Below are 16130 nucleotides of genomic sequence, written 5' to 3'. Positions count from 1 at the left end.
GTGTGAGCACTACAGACAGAAAAACTTGGCTAGGTAATGAACAAGGGAGTAAACGTGCATTTTAATAGAACTGATGAAGCTATTTTACGTGCACACTTTTTCGTAAACAAACTGCATGGTTTGTGCATCAGATATAGCAGACAACTGCCACATGAGAGCTCTGCGACCGGTAATTACAGTGGGAAGTGTGGTGTCACCGCCAGACACCACACTTGCTAGGTGGTAGCCTTTAAATCTGCCGCGGTCCGTTAGTATACGTCGGACCCGCGTGTCGCCACTATCAATGATTGCAGACCGAGCGCCGCCACACGCAGGTCTAGTCTAGAGAGACTCCCTAGCACTCGCCCCAGTTGTACAGCCGACTTTGCTAGCGATGTTTCACTGTCTACATACGCTCTCATTTGCCGAGGCCAGTTTAGCATAGCCTTCAGCTACGTCATTTGCTACGACCTAGCAAGGCGCCATATTCAGTTACTTCAAGAATGTATTCTGAACAGATAATATTGTGAATCATGTACCGTCAAGAGCGACGTTCATCATTAATGGATTAAAGTTAAGTATCAAACTAATTACGTCTGCTTTCTGAATTCTAATTCCTTGTCATGTTCCAGACCTCACGTCAGTATAGTCCTTCCCTCCTCACGACAGCCTGCGTGAGCTAAAACGCGTGCATTTCGGCCTCCTCTAGTAACATGGTGTTGGCTCTTCTGCCAACACAACAGGAAGCACGTGAGCGAGGGCTAACCTCGTCCCGTGTGAAGACGGTATAACGAGAGACAATCTACCTTTTTTTCATTCTTATCGTTTTCATGTCTCAAATTTCTAAACAACACGCCAGTAGTTAATGGCGCTTTCCGTCCTCACTCAGCCTCCCTGGATCAGGTTCAATAGCGAGATGTTGGCGGATTAATTTTTCTAATTGATTATGTTTACCGACATAAGCAGTATGTGAAAGGACAGTATACTCACCTGATATCTGCTCAACTGGTTTCTCCTCTGTTATTATTATTTTTATTATTTGCGCTTTTTGTATCGCAGCAAGTGACATCGTTTGCTGTATGCATCTAATCTCTATTACGGGTTGTTTCTGGCTACATGGTCAGTATATCCGGCAATTTAGGTGATTTTGTAGCACTTTTTGTCGTGTATTACAGCCCCAAATAACAGTGCCGTCAAGAACTCCGTAATGTCTTCTGATCAGCATGCGAGGTAACCTCAGCGAAGATAAATTCCAAAGGGGGGCCAAAAATAATCAGGTAATATCAGGTCTTTCAGATGACGACAGCCTTGCTAACAGAACTGTAAGCATATGTTTCTCATTTGTCAATCAATTTCAATTATCGAAGTGTTGTCATTGTCATTCTTCAGAGAAATTTTGGAAGATATGCAAAAATTCCTCGGTTATACGGTTGTGGTAGGGGGAGCTTCCAGTCTGCCATTTATAGACTGGGAGAGGCACGTGGAAGGCAGGGAAAAAGAATCTTGGGACGATGTTCTAAATACATTTTCACATAGCGCTAGTAGATATTTTGTGTGGTAGTATTACGTGGGCCAGAATGATGAACAAAAACTCGCCGAAGAAAGTGGACGAGTTGCTGAGAAATGTTTGGGTACAATGAAAATAAATAAATTATATCTTTCGTAATGCGGAATTAATTTCTAATTCTTCGTTGCAAGCATCGGAAGGTAAGGACTACAATATCGAGAAGGTGATTGTAAGAACAAGCAATTTAATACGTAGTTAAGAACACTTGGGAAATATTTCACTAAAATATCATGGCTATTGATAAAGCGATATTTTTTCTGCAGTGTACTGCTGTTCAGAAGTACTTTTTCTTAGCTTATTCAGCTACAGTGAGTTGCAAACAAGCAAATAAGTTTACCGCATATAATATTAGTCACCGCCTTAAAGGAGCCCACAGATTGCTTTGGAGCCTTGTGGGTGATGTAGAACTGATAGCAGGACCTCCAACGGTAACACAAGTCGTGGCTGTGAAGGGATGTGTACATGCCAGTCGGTTATATGGAATCAACGCAATAAGATGCGTCGAAGTGAAGACGAGACAGAATGCCAGAAACGATCTGTCGTGTTTGGACGTGCTGGTGACTATGCCGTCAGTGCAACTGCCCGATTTGTTGGTTTATCAACGCGGACTGCCCAACGCGTCTACATGGAATGGTGTGAGTCGCAACCACGTAATAAGTCTTAAGATCAGCGGTCGTAAGAAGGTCCTAGCCAACAGGAATGTCAATGACAGTCGGTCTCAAATCCGACAGGAGTTGCTACTGTCAGTGAATGCAGGTCCATGTCGAGCAGTTTGCGAGCAAACATAGAGGAGCGAACTGCATGCAAGACGATCTGGAGTCTCGTACCTCGCAAGAGACCGTTGCTTGTAGCGGCACATGAAGCCGTATATTTTTAATGGGCCAAACAGCGCTGATACTGCGCAGCAGCTGACTGGAGGCATGTAGCGTGGTCGCGATTTCTCCTCTTTTACAGTGATGCAGGGCGTAGACTGCACGTACTGCCCAAGGGGCTTTTAACCCGCAGCCTGTGGAAGGAGTGGCTGAGGCCGGTGGTGGTTCTGTGATATTTTGAGGGTGTTTCTCGTTCCATGACCTGGTGCCACTGACTGAGGTTACTGTGAACATAAACCAGGATACTTATTTCGACAATCTCAGTGACCACATTTAGCTCTTTTTTCTACATCTCTGAAATGAGTATGCTGTGAACACTCCGATTTAAGATGACGACAGCCGTGCTAACAGAACTGTAAGCATACGTTTCTCATTTGACAAACACTCAGACACTGTATTACACCTCGATTGGACCGAGCGAGGTGGCGCAGTGGTTAGACACTGGACTCGCATTCGGGAGGACGACGGTTCAATCCCGCGTCCGGCCATCCTGATTTAGGTTTTCCGTGATTTCCCTAAATCGCTCCAGGCAAATGCCGGGATGGTTCCTTTCAAAGGGCACGGCCGACTTCCTTCCCCGTCCTTCCCTAATCCGATGAGACCGATGACCTCGCTGTCTGGTCTCCTTCCCCAAACAACCAACCAACCAACACCTCGATTGGCCTGCTCAGTCACTCTATCTTAATCTCATATTAGTCTGGAAATACTTGGAAAAGCGGTTGAAACAAAGCAGTCATCCCCGCGATTTGGGGAGGGGGGGGGGGAGGGAATCTCAACGTCAATGAGTGTCCACATCTGGATGTGGCATACCCGAAGAAACCTCGCCAAATTGTCATTTTCAAGGCAAACATCTGCGTTACACGGTGTAGCCTAATGTCTCAAGCGGGATGGCAAATTTTTCGCCCGCTGACCTCAACTCCAGCAAGAAAACTTGAGCGTGGAAGTCGAAATTCCATCAGAAAACCATAGATGAGGGGATTAGGTGGTATGACAGCAAACAAAGCTTTAATTTTTGAGAACATTTCTCTTGAATTCAAATGGTTCACATGGCTCGGAGCACTATGGGACTTAACTTCTGAGGTCATCAGTAACATAGAACTTAGAACTACTTAAACCTAACTAACCTAAGGACATCACACACATCCATGCCCGAGGCAGGATTCGAACCTGCGACCGTAGCGGTCGCGCGATTCCACACTGTAGCGCTTAGAACCGCTCGGCCATCCCGGCCGGCTCTCTTGAATTAAAACGGTTAAAAAACAACATGAACAGTCACAACCGCAAGAAACTTCCTTTTTTTATGACTTTACCGGTTTCGGTCTGTTTCAGACCATCTGTAGACCTCACACAAGGATGGTAGGCGGTGGCTGTGAACGGAGCAGGCTTTACGACTTCACGAACGCTAACTGCTTTTCACACTAAGCTTTCCTGTAATTTATAACAGCTGCGTAAGCATTTCACAAATGTATTGTTTCCGTCGCTCAAAGGTCGTGTCTGGAGTTGTAAAACTACCGTAGGCTACTTTAGTCTATCATAAAAAAGCGCAGACTACGTTAGTTTTCCTAGCAATTTGGTCACTTAAGGTTGTACCCCGTTACCTGTACGTTACGTGTGTTGCATACCCGTCGAGCGTTACCTCATAACGAGGGCTTTCTTTACGTATGCGATCATTACCTTACAAGATTCCCCTAGAAACAGGAAGCGGTGAACTTTCTAGAAATTGAGTAAAAGTATATACGTAGCGAAAATTTTTGTTCTGTTCACTTATCTTCAGTTCTCTTCCTGACTGTTACTTAAAAATAAACAGTATTTGTAGCAAAATTGTAATGGTCGATGTTTAATTTAAATTTTATTCGTAAATTGTTAATTTTTAACGTGAAACAGAGGGATGTAATGGTAAAATGAATAAAACAACACTGACGTACCACACAACACTAGAAAAGCCAGTTCCGTAAAAAAAAGTAAAAGAAAAAGAAAAAAACACAAAACAAAAATATACCAAACATCGCTTCAATAACTTATCGAACTTCAATAAAACATGTTTCTGCCATTCTTAAACAACTTTCGCATTATCAACAATAACAGGAAACTGTTGCCTTTGATCAGTACAAAATAATAAAAATAATTATATTTATTTTTGCGTGTGAGCATGCAAACTGTACGTATATCAAAATTGTTTTGGATACATAAAAGCTTAGAAATTACGTGATGAACTAATTTTTGTTACTTATAAAATGCAATTTATACTCCGTAAGGATATAAAATGTACAATGGACCAACAATGAATGACGAGCAGTTCTAATTACGTGTAAAACAAACAACCAGAAAAATAAAGAAACAGAGAAGTCGTCGGCTCCCACCTCCTCTCCTACATATCCACCTATATTTCTTTCCCTATCAGTGCTACCGATGGTCCTACCATTTACTACGACATTTCCGTACTGCACAAAACTACCGAACCGTAGTATTGCCAGAGCGCAACTATAGTCATGTCGAATTACTGAATTATTTGCCTTTAGCGCTGAAATTACTTGTGATCAATAGTCTGCTTGCGATCTCGAATATTAATAACAAAATTACCGTGACGCACTGTTATGAAAGCAAGTGATGCTTCAGGGGCCATTAACCATTTCGCTGGCGAGGAGTAGATCAAAGGGAGTAGTCGCTGACTGGTAACAACCTAACTAACATGTTTGCTCCGGCGTCTCGTGCGAATAGCTCTTTCTTCCCAGGCTTGGCCAATGCTTTTGTCTCGCATGGGGTAGCGTCCTAGTTGTCCAATGCTCGTACGTCGGCGTTTGGCCAATTCTACGCCGGGTCGTCACGCAAGCGACACGGCCAAGCAACTCCCGGCCGACTGCTGCGCTGCAGCACAATGGAAACGCAGCCCAAGGAACAAAGGAAACAAGCGAAAGCTCCACTTTCGCTCAAAACGCAGAGTAAGATGTGTGCTCAAGCTGCGCGTGTCACACAGCGGCAGAGTTCTCAAAAAGTGATGCTGAACTGGGCCTTAAACGCGTTTGTAATTTCCGTTCACCCTTTCTCCATGAAAAAGCGGAAGTTTTACTGTATGGAATGACACCAAATACGAGGTTATATCCAAAATCTGCAATTACAGAAATCAACATAGATTTATAAAATTGTTATACTTGGAAACAATGAGTTTCATTAATCGAAATAAGCATTACACGGTGATGGACATTTACACTAAAGAGGCCATTTTGGAGTGGTTCAGTTTCCTGCACTTAGAAACTCATTAAGGTCTTCCTATGTAGCTGAGTGGTCAGCACGTTTGAGTATCATGCGGAGGATGTGGGTTCAGTTCCCGGTATTGCCATGGATTTCTCCTTGGGGGAGGGTGAGGGGAGGGGGCTGGACCAGGATGCCCAAAGCCTCGTGATGCAACTGGAGAATTGTTTGACTGAGAAGTAACAGCTCCAAGTTCTGGAAAGTCTCAGCGGATGGGACAGCGGCGTACTGACCCTGTGACTGTCCATACCGCATCCAAATGCGCCGCATGGCACAGGAGATCCGGCGATCGGTCGGCATCGCGCTCTCCTCTTGGCCTGATCACCGAGTTTGTTTTCCTAGTTTTAGAAATTCATTAAAGCAAATTCTAGCAACAGCTGCATCATGGGTTAATATTTGTTCCACCGTAAATAACCCTGATGGAAAGCCACTCCGTGGGAAAAGTAGACGCAGAGGAGTCTCATACCTAAAAATTTTCTACCGTTTTCCTTACCAACTGATCCTCAAATTGTGGTAGAAAACTAAGAGAGCCGTTGAATAAGTAATGGAGGAAATTGTTTCCTGAAAGCAGATTTGTGTTTTTTCAGGGTTCCAATACTTCATATTATTCCCCACTCATTTGGCTACAGAATCTTATTTTTCAACACAATCCTCGTTCAGTGCGACGGCCTTACGCCGTCTTACTGGGAGAGCCTGTAGGCCCGCGTGGGACCACTCTACTAGTCGACATCGGAGTCAGTGCCTCGATGCATCAATAACCTCATCCTCATCCACTTCCCGCTTCCCGCGGAGTGCAGTGTTCATTAGACCAAACAGATGGAAGTCGGAAGGTGCAAGATCCGAACTGCAGAGTAGATGAGGAAGAAGAGTCTAACATCAGCTCTTTCTATCGTCACGGAGAAGGTGAAGATCGTTTGCATTTTTGTCGTGACAAACACGCTGAAGTCATTTCTTCAATTTCCTGAGATTGGTACACTACACTTCGGAGCTGATCGTTGCACCACGAGGAAGGACATCAAACAGAATAACTCCTTTAGAGTCAAAGAAGACTGTCGCCATAACTTTACCGGCCAAGGGTCCAGCTCTTAACTTTCTCTTCGAAGGAGAGGTGGTGCGGCGCCACTCCATGGATTGCCGCTTTGGTTCCGCCTCGGAGTGATGTAACCGTGTTTCACTGTCTGTGACGAAGTTAGACACACAATTGTCACGAGCAGCTTCATAACTCGCCAGTAATTTCGTACAGATGGCCCTTCGTTGCTCGCCGGCCGGTGTGGCCGTGCGGTTCTAGGCGCTTCAGTCTGGAACCGCGTGACCGCTACGGTCGCAGGTTCGAATCCTGCCTCGGGCATGGATGTGTGAGATGCCCTTAGGTTAGTTAGGTTTAAGTAGTTCTAAGTTCTAGGGGACTGATGACCACAGATGTTAAGTCTTATAGTGCTCCTTATGGTCTTCTCTTAGCGGCGAGGAACCCAGCGGGCACATATCTTTGAGTACACCAGCAGTGACGAACGAGTGGGGCAGCTCTAGCAACAGAGACGACCAGTTGAACAGCGATGTGTGTGATGTGATCCTTCTATCACCTCGAATGAGAGTGTCCTCACGTTCTAACGATGCAGGAGTCACAGCCGTATGCGGCTGGCCGGCACGCGGAAGATCGGACAGGTTTGCGCGACCTTCTCGCGATGGTGACTGAAGCCTCACCCAACGTCTCACCGTGGTTTCGTTCACTGCCAGGCCTCCGCTGACATTCTGCAAGCACCTACGAATAGCTGCGATGCTCTAGTTTCCGCCAAAAGAAACCCAATGGCAATCCCCGCTTGGAACGCACCTCCGTTACAGACACAATTTTGAAGGTTACGTATAGCGCCACCTGTCGGAACGACATGTAACTGTAGGGGCTGAAGCGAGAATATTCCACGATGTCCCACAACAAATACCGCATTTTTTCAACCGAAATTGGCCGAGAAAAACATGTGTTGCGTTACTTATTCAACGCCCCTCGTAAGAGGAGCTGTCACAAAGTTTTAATCATTACCTTGAAAAAATAAAAGTTACGTTATTTTTACTATATATGTCGGTAGTATCTGTTCCCGAAAGAACACAAACCGTGGATGACCATGCAGCTTTGCTAGAAATGAAATGATAATTAAATAGACACCCTAGCTGCAAACAGGCGTTGATATACTTCACTGGGGACATGTTGAAAATGTGTGCCCCGACCGGGACTCGAACCCGGGATCTCCTGCTTACATGGCAGACGCTCTATCCATCTGAGCCACCGAGGGCACAGAGGATAGTGCGTCTGCAGGGACTTATCCCTTGCACGCTCCCCGTGAGATCCACATTCCCAACATGTCCACACCACTACATTCGTAGTGCGCCTAATAGATGTTTGCCCATCATACTCATTACTCGTGGCAAGGGATAAGTCCCTGCAGACGCACTATCCTCTGTGCCCTCGGTGGCTCAGATGGATAGAGCGTCTGCCATGTAAGCAGGAGATCCCGGGTTCGAGTCCCGGTCGGGGCACACATTTTCAACATGTCCCCAGTGAAGTATATCAACGCCTGTTTGCAGCTAGGGTGTCTATTTAATTATCATTACGTTATTTTTGTTTGAAGGTACACGTCTGCAACCCAAATACACATTGAAATCCTCGAGTCACAGTACGGTAGCACGCCGCTAGAGGAACCAAAAGAAAATTGCGCAAACCACTGATAATGTCGGGTATTGTGCCGTCATTCGTCTTCTGCAGTTGAAGAGGCACAACTCGGCCGCAATTTATGTGCAGCCACAATGGTCCTCATATAGCACAGGGGTTAGGTGGTGCAGACGCTTTCAGTGTGATCATACAAGAACATGGTGACAGACCATTTGTAAAGAACCGTCAATCGCAAGAGGACAGGAGGCCCTGTTGCCCGATAACCGGCGTGTCACGGTGGAAAAGTGATAACGCGTCGTAGTCGCCGCCTGGTGCGTTCCGCGACTGCTCCCATCCATTGAAAAGCATGCCGAAACGAGGGAGCAGCGGAAATGTTGCATCTTAGTCAGGTTAATTCAGATGATTTCTGTAGCTGGATAATCACCATAGACGTCCGCTATAGGTCTCACTATGACTCAGAGACAGTGAAACGAACCGAGCAGTGGAAACATTTTGACTCACTGCCACTGAAACGAACCGAGCAGTGGAAACATTTTGACTCACTGCCACTGAAACTGGTGCAGATCAGACCATCATCGGTCAAGATGATGCTGTTTCCGGGACTGCTTTAGTGTGGTGCTAACAGATAATGCTCGTAGGGGTAAACTTTCACAGTAGCATACTAACGAATTCTCCTGCACTACAGCTGACTTATTCGTCTTGTGAGAATCAGCAACTGTATTGATATTTCAGATAATTCCCATTTATTGCTCCATTTCAGTACCACATTTTCAATTAATTACATGTTTCGATGACTGAGGATCATCTTCAGATGTAAAACAAAGCAAGACTAAGTATGTACCATATAACACGTTACAATAAGTGGAAAAGGAAAGGACAGAACCTCACATCAGTGTAGAATTTACCTAATAGTTGCGTCATCAACCCGTCCTGTCTACTCAGAACCACATATCAGAGTACTGTGTTTCGCAGCTACGATCAGTGATTTAAATAGTTATATGTTGGAGAGGTAGGGGAGGGGGGGGGGGAGGGCGAAGGGGACATGGAGTGAGGCTGACTGGGGGAGGAGTAAGGAAGCACGGAGAGGGTGGTGGAAGTGTCGTAAGTTTAACAAGAGAAGTCGTTCTAAAATTATAGAACGTAAAATATTCTCGCTGAAACACTAATAGCTTAGAACAATGGGTATGCAAAACGTAAACGGCATGAAATAATACAATTATAAAATTTAGCGAGGGGGATTGAGTGTGTTCAAAAAGGACAAGGGAGGCCGGGGTGGGGTGGGAATGGGGGGAATAGTGTCAGGGATGTTGTAGGTTTAACAAGAAAGGATCTCATACTGAAACAGCAAAAAGTCATTAATGCAAAGAACCTCCCGTTAAAATGCGAGAATGAATGCGTAAAAGTGGAAAAGAAGGTAAAATAGTAGATTATAAAAGTGGAAATTAAGTACCAAAAACCGAATTAGTCTCACTTTGTTTTAGATCTGAAGAGTGATCGGAACATGTGCAGTGATCTAATTCACAATATGAAACTGACACGAAACGATAAATGAGAATTAACTTAAATTCTCCCACAGCTAATTGCTCGATAAAATTCATATTTTTTCAGTCACGAAATGCATCTCGAGTATCTGCGCTAACTGTTAAAGAGAGAGAAAGGCGAAGTGTAGCAGGAAGTGTCCAAGGGGGGTGTTTTTGCTCCACGTCAACGCAGCAGCTCTCCGCACATAGGACGCGGTCACACATGCTGCTTCTTTGAGCCATCATCTTTGGCCTCGTCCTCCGTAATCTCCTGACGTGGCACCCAATGACTTCTTCCGTTTTCTTCGAACGAAGAAACCATTACGTGACATGCATTTCACAAGTGATGACGAGGTGACTTCGAGGTATAACGTTCCCTGAACAGACAAAATGTAGACCTCTCCAGGCCAAGCGGTTATAGGCGCTACAGCCTGGAACCGCGCGACCGATACGGTCGCACGTTCGAATCCTGCCTCGGGCATGGATGTGTGTGATGTCCTTAGGTTGGTTAGGTTTAAGTAGTTCTAAGTTCTAGGGGACTAATGACCTCAGAAGTTAAGTTCCATAGTGCTCAGAGCCATTTGAACCATTAGACCTCTCCAACAACTTCGCAGCTAATACATCGTTGGGAAAAATGTGTCACGTTTAAGGGTAACTATGTACAGCGAATGTCTACTGCCACCATCAAGTTTTGTGGTTGCATCTTGATTTTTTCGAGATGATAACCTGAAACATTGTGACTACCTCTTGCAAATATCTATTCTGTTGAATGTAAATAATATTTTAGTCGCGAAATACATCGAGTCAGCGTTCGCGTTGTATGAGAGAGTTGGAACTCCAGTAGTGGCAACTATTTATTCACAGATCGTACATAATAGATACGTGTTTCAAAGTTTTACTGACCTTCAAAGTAGTCACCAGCATTGTGTACAACCCGTTGCGAGCGATGCGGAAGTCGTAGGATAGTCGTAGCAGTGCCAGTTGTGTTGACAGTTCGAGCTGCGCGACGAATTTGTAGCAGTTCTGAAGTGAATGCCGTGAAGTGTAAATTGCTACAGTTCTTTTCATTCTTAATTCAAGGTTACTGTGCTGAAGTATGCAAACTTCTATTTTCTACTTAAAAGTTGTAAGGGCTTTGTAAGATCTTCTGGCGTACGATTTGTGGTTACGTCGTTTTAATGTTCGCCCTGTGATTGTTTTAGATCTGAAGGGACCGATCGATGTCTGAGCTATTGCGTTACAGCACCCTTTATAAACATGTGCATTTGTTTTTAGCTCTTTTGTTAGTTTTGCTTGGAATCTTGTGAACTTGTTAATAACGATTAGTGTGTGTAGATTACACGAAAGCACATAATTTCAAAAAATAATAATAATAATTTCTGTGTATGAATTAATACAGAAATGAGATTTCCATACAACAACCGACATTAAAATATAATTACTGTTTGAAAGCTCAACGAACACGGGCTTTGCAAATTCCATCAGCAATTTTAATCCTTTAGTTACACGTGACAAAGATGCCCACCATTTTTCTTGTAGCATGTGTTCGACCGTAAGTAAGTAGCGACACAACCCCATCCACAACCAAGGCAGCAGAAATGATACACGTGCCGAGACCAAAGACGCAAACCCGCAGCCATGCAGCCAGAGGGAAGAAATAATTCAACTGTCGTATGCGCACCGTCTCCACAGCCGCCGATGGCACAAGTCGGAGCTCCGTCCTCGGTGAGCGACCCCAGCTTCTCTACCCGAACTACGGACAAACGTTGAGACCCTGAAGAGGCGTGCACACAGTTACGTGAATTCTCCGAGCAACTCCGCGCCCTCTCGTGACACGCCGGTCAACCCATCGCTGGGACACGACGAGCAGAGAAGTTTCATGAGACTCTAACACGCGCACGACTCAGTCTTTTCTCCGTGCTCGTGAATTTTTACAGTTTAAAGTGCTTTCCACACTTATATCACACATTCATTCACCAGCCCCTTTGCATGTGATGCCATGTGACATACATGACCACAACTCTAGATTTCACTACTGTACATAAATTCTACATTAACCACTTACAGCAACACAAATTCACTTTTTTCATAATGTGAATCAGATTTGTAATCAGAATAATTTAACTACAAAATTTCTGACAAATTTCCTCTATAGACCACGCAATGGGCACACTTCAACTCTATTTTCAAGTAGCAGTCAACAACACACGCACCCTGATAGGGTGTCAAGGAAAAAAAAATCAATGTCGAAACACATCGACTTCAAACACAGTCCACCTTACACATCTTACATATACTACTGGCAAAGATCCATACTGATTAGGAAGTGGGAGGGGAGAGGGGGAGGAGGCAGCTCCTTGCAATATTTCAACTGATTTCGCATTTGCGAGGATGCTGGTTAAAATTCCAGTCCGGACATTCAAATTTAGGTTTTCCGTTATTTCTGTGAAGATGTATGATGAAATTTCATTTGCTATCCTTTCCCAGTCCTACTTCAGGCTCCGTCATTAATCACCATGCCGTCGACAAGACGTTAAACACCAATCTTCCTTCTTCCTTCCAGCTTAACTACGCGATTTACTCTAGGGTCAACAATTTTTGTGCAGAATAATACTCCATCGGTCGATCGTCAACGCACAAGGACAGTATACACTGAGTGCCAAGTCATGGGATACCTCCTAACATTGTGTCGGACGTCCTTTTGCCCGGCGTAGTGCAGCAACTCGACGTGGCATGGACTCAACAAGTCATTGGAAATCTCCTGCAGAAACACTGAGCCATGCTGCCTCTATATCTGTCCATAATAGCGGAAGTGTTGCCGCTGCAGGATTTTGTGTATGAACTGACCTCTCGATCATGTCCCTTTAGTGTTCGATGGGTTTCATGTCGGACGATGTGGGTGACTAAATCATTCGCTTGGATTGTCCGGAATGTTCTTCGAACCAATCGCAAACAACTGTTGCCCAGTTACATGGCGCAATGTTGTTCTGGAACATGAGGTCCATGAATGACTGCAGATGGTCTCCAAATAGCTGAACATAGTTATTTCCAGTCAATAGTCAGTTAAGTTGGGCCAGGAGACCCAGTTCGTTCCATATAAATACAGCCCACACCATTATAGAGCCACCACCAGCTTGCACTGTGCCTTGTAGACAACTTGGGTCCATGGCTAGGTGGAGTCTGCGCCAACCTCGAACCCTACCATCAGCTCTTACCGGCAGAAATCGGGACTCATCTAACCAGGCCACACAGTCGTCTAGGGTCTAACCGATATAGTCACGAGCCGAGGAGAGGCGCTTCAGACGATGTAGTTCTGTTAGCAAAAGCCACTCGCGTCGGTCGTCCGCTGCCATAACCCATTAATTCCAAATTTCGCCGCACTGAACTAATGGATACGTTCGTCGTACGTCCCACATTGATTTCTGCGGTTACTTCGAGCAGTCTTGCTTGTCTGTTAACACTGACAACTCTAAGCAAACGCCACTGCCCTCGGTCGTTGAGTGAAGGCCGTCGGCCACTGCGTTGTCCGTGCTGACAGGTAATGCCTGAAATTTGGTATTCTCAGCACACTCCTGACACTACGGATCTCGGAATATCGAATTCCCTAACGGTTTCCGAAATGGAATGTGCCATGCGTCTAGCTCAAACTGCCATTCAGCTATCAGAATCTGTTAATTCCTGTCGTGCGGCCATAATCACGTTGCAACCCTTTCCACATGAATTACCAGAGTACAAACGAAGCTCCATCAATGCACTGCCCTTTTATACCTTGAGTACACGATACTGCCGCTATCTGTATATGTGCATATCGCTATGCCATAACTTTTCTCACCTCAATATACATACGAGTATTTCACTGTGTACTTTTAAGATTTGTGTATTGGAGTATGTTTAAAGTCGGTATGTTTCGACATGCCTTTTTTCTCTTTGACACACCATCAAGTTGCGGGGCATTGACGACAGTTGTTTGGCAATAGAGTTTGTGGTGTACTGGGTTACCACACAAGAAGAGTTTGCGACAGTTGGTACCAGACGTAACGTGGACGTCCGTCCGCAGCCAGAACATCGCTGCGCGAAGACCAATTAAGCGACCCGCGAGGATCACGCCCCCCTGGTGCGGCAGCGCCACCACGAGGAGAGACGCGCGCTTAGGTAACGGTGCACGCGCACAAGTTGTCAGTTGCAAGTCAGTCCGAGTCTTGCTAGGGAGTTCCTGCAGAACGTTCCTCGTGTCTTTGTCTCCTAGACGTAGAGTGAGATAGAAACAGTGGCTGGTAGATAGACAGTGGTTAGTCTTCAGTAGAAACAAACCACTGAATAGAATTATTCGTGTATGGACAGAGACCGCCTGCCTAGAGTTTTAACTGAGTACTGTTAAATGTAAACGTAGGCTTCCGCGGCCGTTGTCACAGTCGATAAATTTTTTCTGGGTTTGAGGCCGCATTGTCAACTACAAAATTCCGACGTTTCGGCGACTATTGCAAGACGCCTTCCTCAGGGTGTACTGCTAACTGCAGTTAGCATAACTCCCTGAGGAAGGCGTCTTGCAATAGTCGCCGAAACGACGGAATTTTGTAGTTGACAATGGGGCCTCAAACCCAGAAGAATTTTATTGACTGTGACTACTGTTCGTTTGGAACTGTTCTTCGAATAGTACACCAAGACAGAAGATTAGTTTTCTTCCGACTTCAATTCAGAGAACATTATTTAGTTTGCGTTCATGGTACTGTAGTCAACGCAGGACAGATAGGCTAAACCTGCATTCTAAAACTGCTGTAACCAGCGTTATCAAAGTTGAATAATATACTATTCACTAATCTCTGTTACGTTCATTGTGCGTATGCTGCCGTAAAACCCGGGCATCCGTCCTACCAGGACGCCTCTATTAGTCCCTTTCAGTGGCAACGAGATTTCATCAAAGTGGACGCCCCCAGTCCACAACAGAGTTGTAGTGTGCGCATTGTGTGGTCTGTTACGGAAGGTTTCTGAAACTTTGTAGCTAAATTATTCCGATTACTACTCATAATGCGAGTTTGTGTTGCTACAATTGGTTAATGAAGACAATGTGACTGGACAGTATACAAGTAAGAAGGAAGGAAGGAAGATTAGGGTTTAACGTCCCGTCGACTCAGTGGTTATTAAATACGGAGCACCATCTCGGAACAATTCGAGGATGGGGAAAAAAATCGGCTGTGCCTTATCAAAGAAAGCGTCACCTCACTCGGCTATATGAGATAGAATGCGACTATCACTGACGGGGTACGGTGACATATCTGAATGTCGGTATTGGTAGACGCAAAAGCTATGCTGTTGAACTCGTAATTATCTTCTATATTTAAATGTCTTGTTTTGTAATTTGTTAGATGGCAGTGACAGGTACAAATTAATTTCAGCGGTGTGTAAGAATGCTGATTCACGAGCATTACAACATTCCGCAGTGTACAGGAAAACTCGTCCATTTTTTTTTACTAAAATATTATCCTGAGATGTAAAGCTCTCCTAGAAAACTTATTTTCTATTCTGTTTTTTTAGTCTGCTCATTCTGCTGCTTTTATCTTATTATAAATAACAATTACTGCATATTTGTAAGTTAGCTGGCGTAGTTAAACACAGTGTGTCTTGAACGTAAATGCAGAAAGGTTGCAAGAAAGCATAATATGTAAGAAGTATAGGAACCGAGCGACGACTCTCACGATCACTGGCGTATATCTGTGCTGGTCCACGATCCTGCACAGCAAGGAAGCCGAATACCAGAGTTCCAGCCAGTGTCGAACGCTGACATTGGAAATAATTTCATCCGAATGCATAGTTTGGTATCATTGATCAGATGACCGAGCCAATTGTACACATACCAGTAATTCCACCACGTTAACATCCATGAGTTGTTTGGTATAAATTTTATGGTGTGACAGGACTGATATTCTTGGTTTTTATTTATCTTGTGTGATTATTATTCCTTATTTTATGTATTTTACCTGATGATGGAACATGATCTCTCGAAACGCATCGTGTATAATTAAGTGCGTAGCATTTATCGATCGGTTTAGTTGAAACTGATAAACAACTTTCAAAAACTTGATTTCACCGTGACTTTCCTCCAACAAGAATAAAATTAAGGAACTGTAATTGTTGTGACTCCTATGACAGCGAGGGAAACTCTTACGACTTGTCGTCACTTCTGTGGCGAACTGTGTCTCAAAGCACATCAGGCAACCTCTCAATGTACATCACAGGGATGAGCTGACCTCGTTCCAGAGATCCCACGTAAGGAAAAATCATAG

At 44.6% G+C, this 16130-nt stretch overlaps 1 protein-coding gene and 2 non-coding genes across 5 annotated transcripts in view; 2 read left to right on the top strand and 1 right to left on the bottom strand.

Annotated features, from left to right (window-relative positions):
• The window catches only part of LOC126257579 (putative epidermal cell surface receptor), a 445086-nt gene that overhangs the window by 243263 nt on the left and 185693 nt on the right, over positions 1-16130 (top strand). The gene's annotated exons all lie outside the window — the stretch shown is intronic.
• Trnat-ugu (transfer RNA threonine (anticodon UGU)) lies at positions 7879-7953 on the bottom strand. The gene has a single exon. It is a non-coding gene; the product is annotated as a tRNA-Thr (tRNA).
• On the top strand, positions 8122-8196 carry Trnat-ugu (transfer RNA threonine (anticodon UGU)). The gene has a single exon. It is a non-coding gene; the product is annotated as a tRNA-Thr (tRNA).

This window comes from Schistocerca nitens, chromosome 1 (assembly GCF_023898315.1).
Source record: "Schistocerca nitens isolate TAMUIC-IGC-003100 chromosome 1, iqSchNite1.1, whole genome shotgun sequence".
In the NCBI taxonomy this organism is placed as follows: domain Eukaryota; kingdom Metazoa; phylum Arthropoda; class Insecta; order Orthoptera; family Acrididae; genus Schistocerca; species Schistocerca nitens.
Note: the sequence above shows the minus strand (reverse complement) of the source record. Positions and strands in the feature narration are given on the sequence as shown.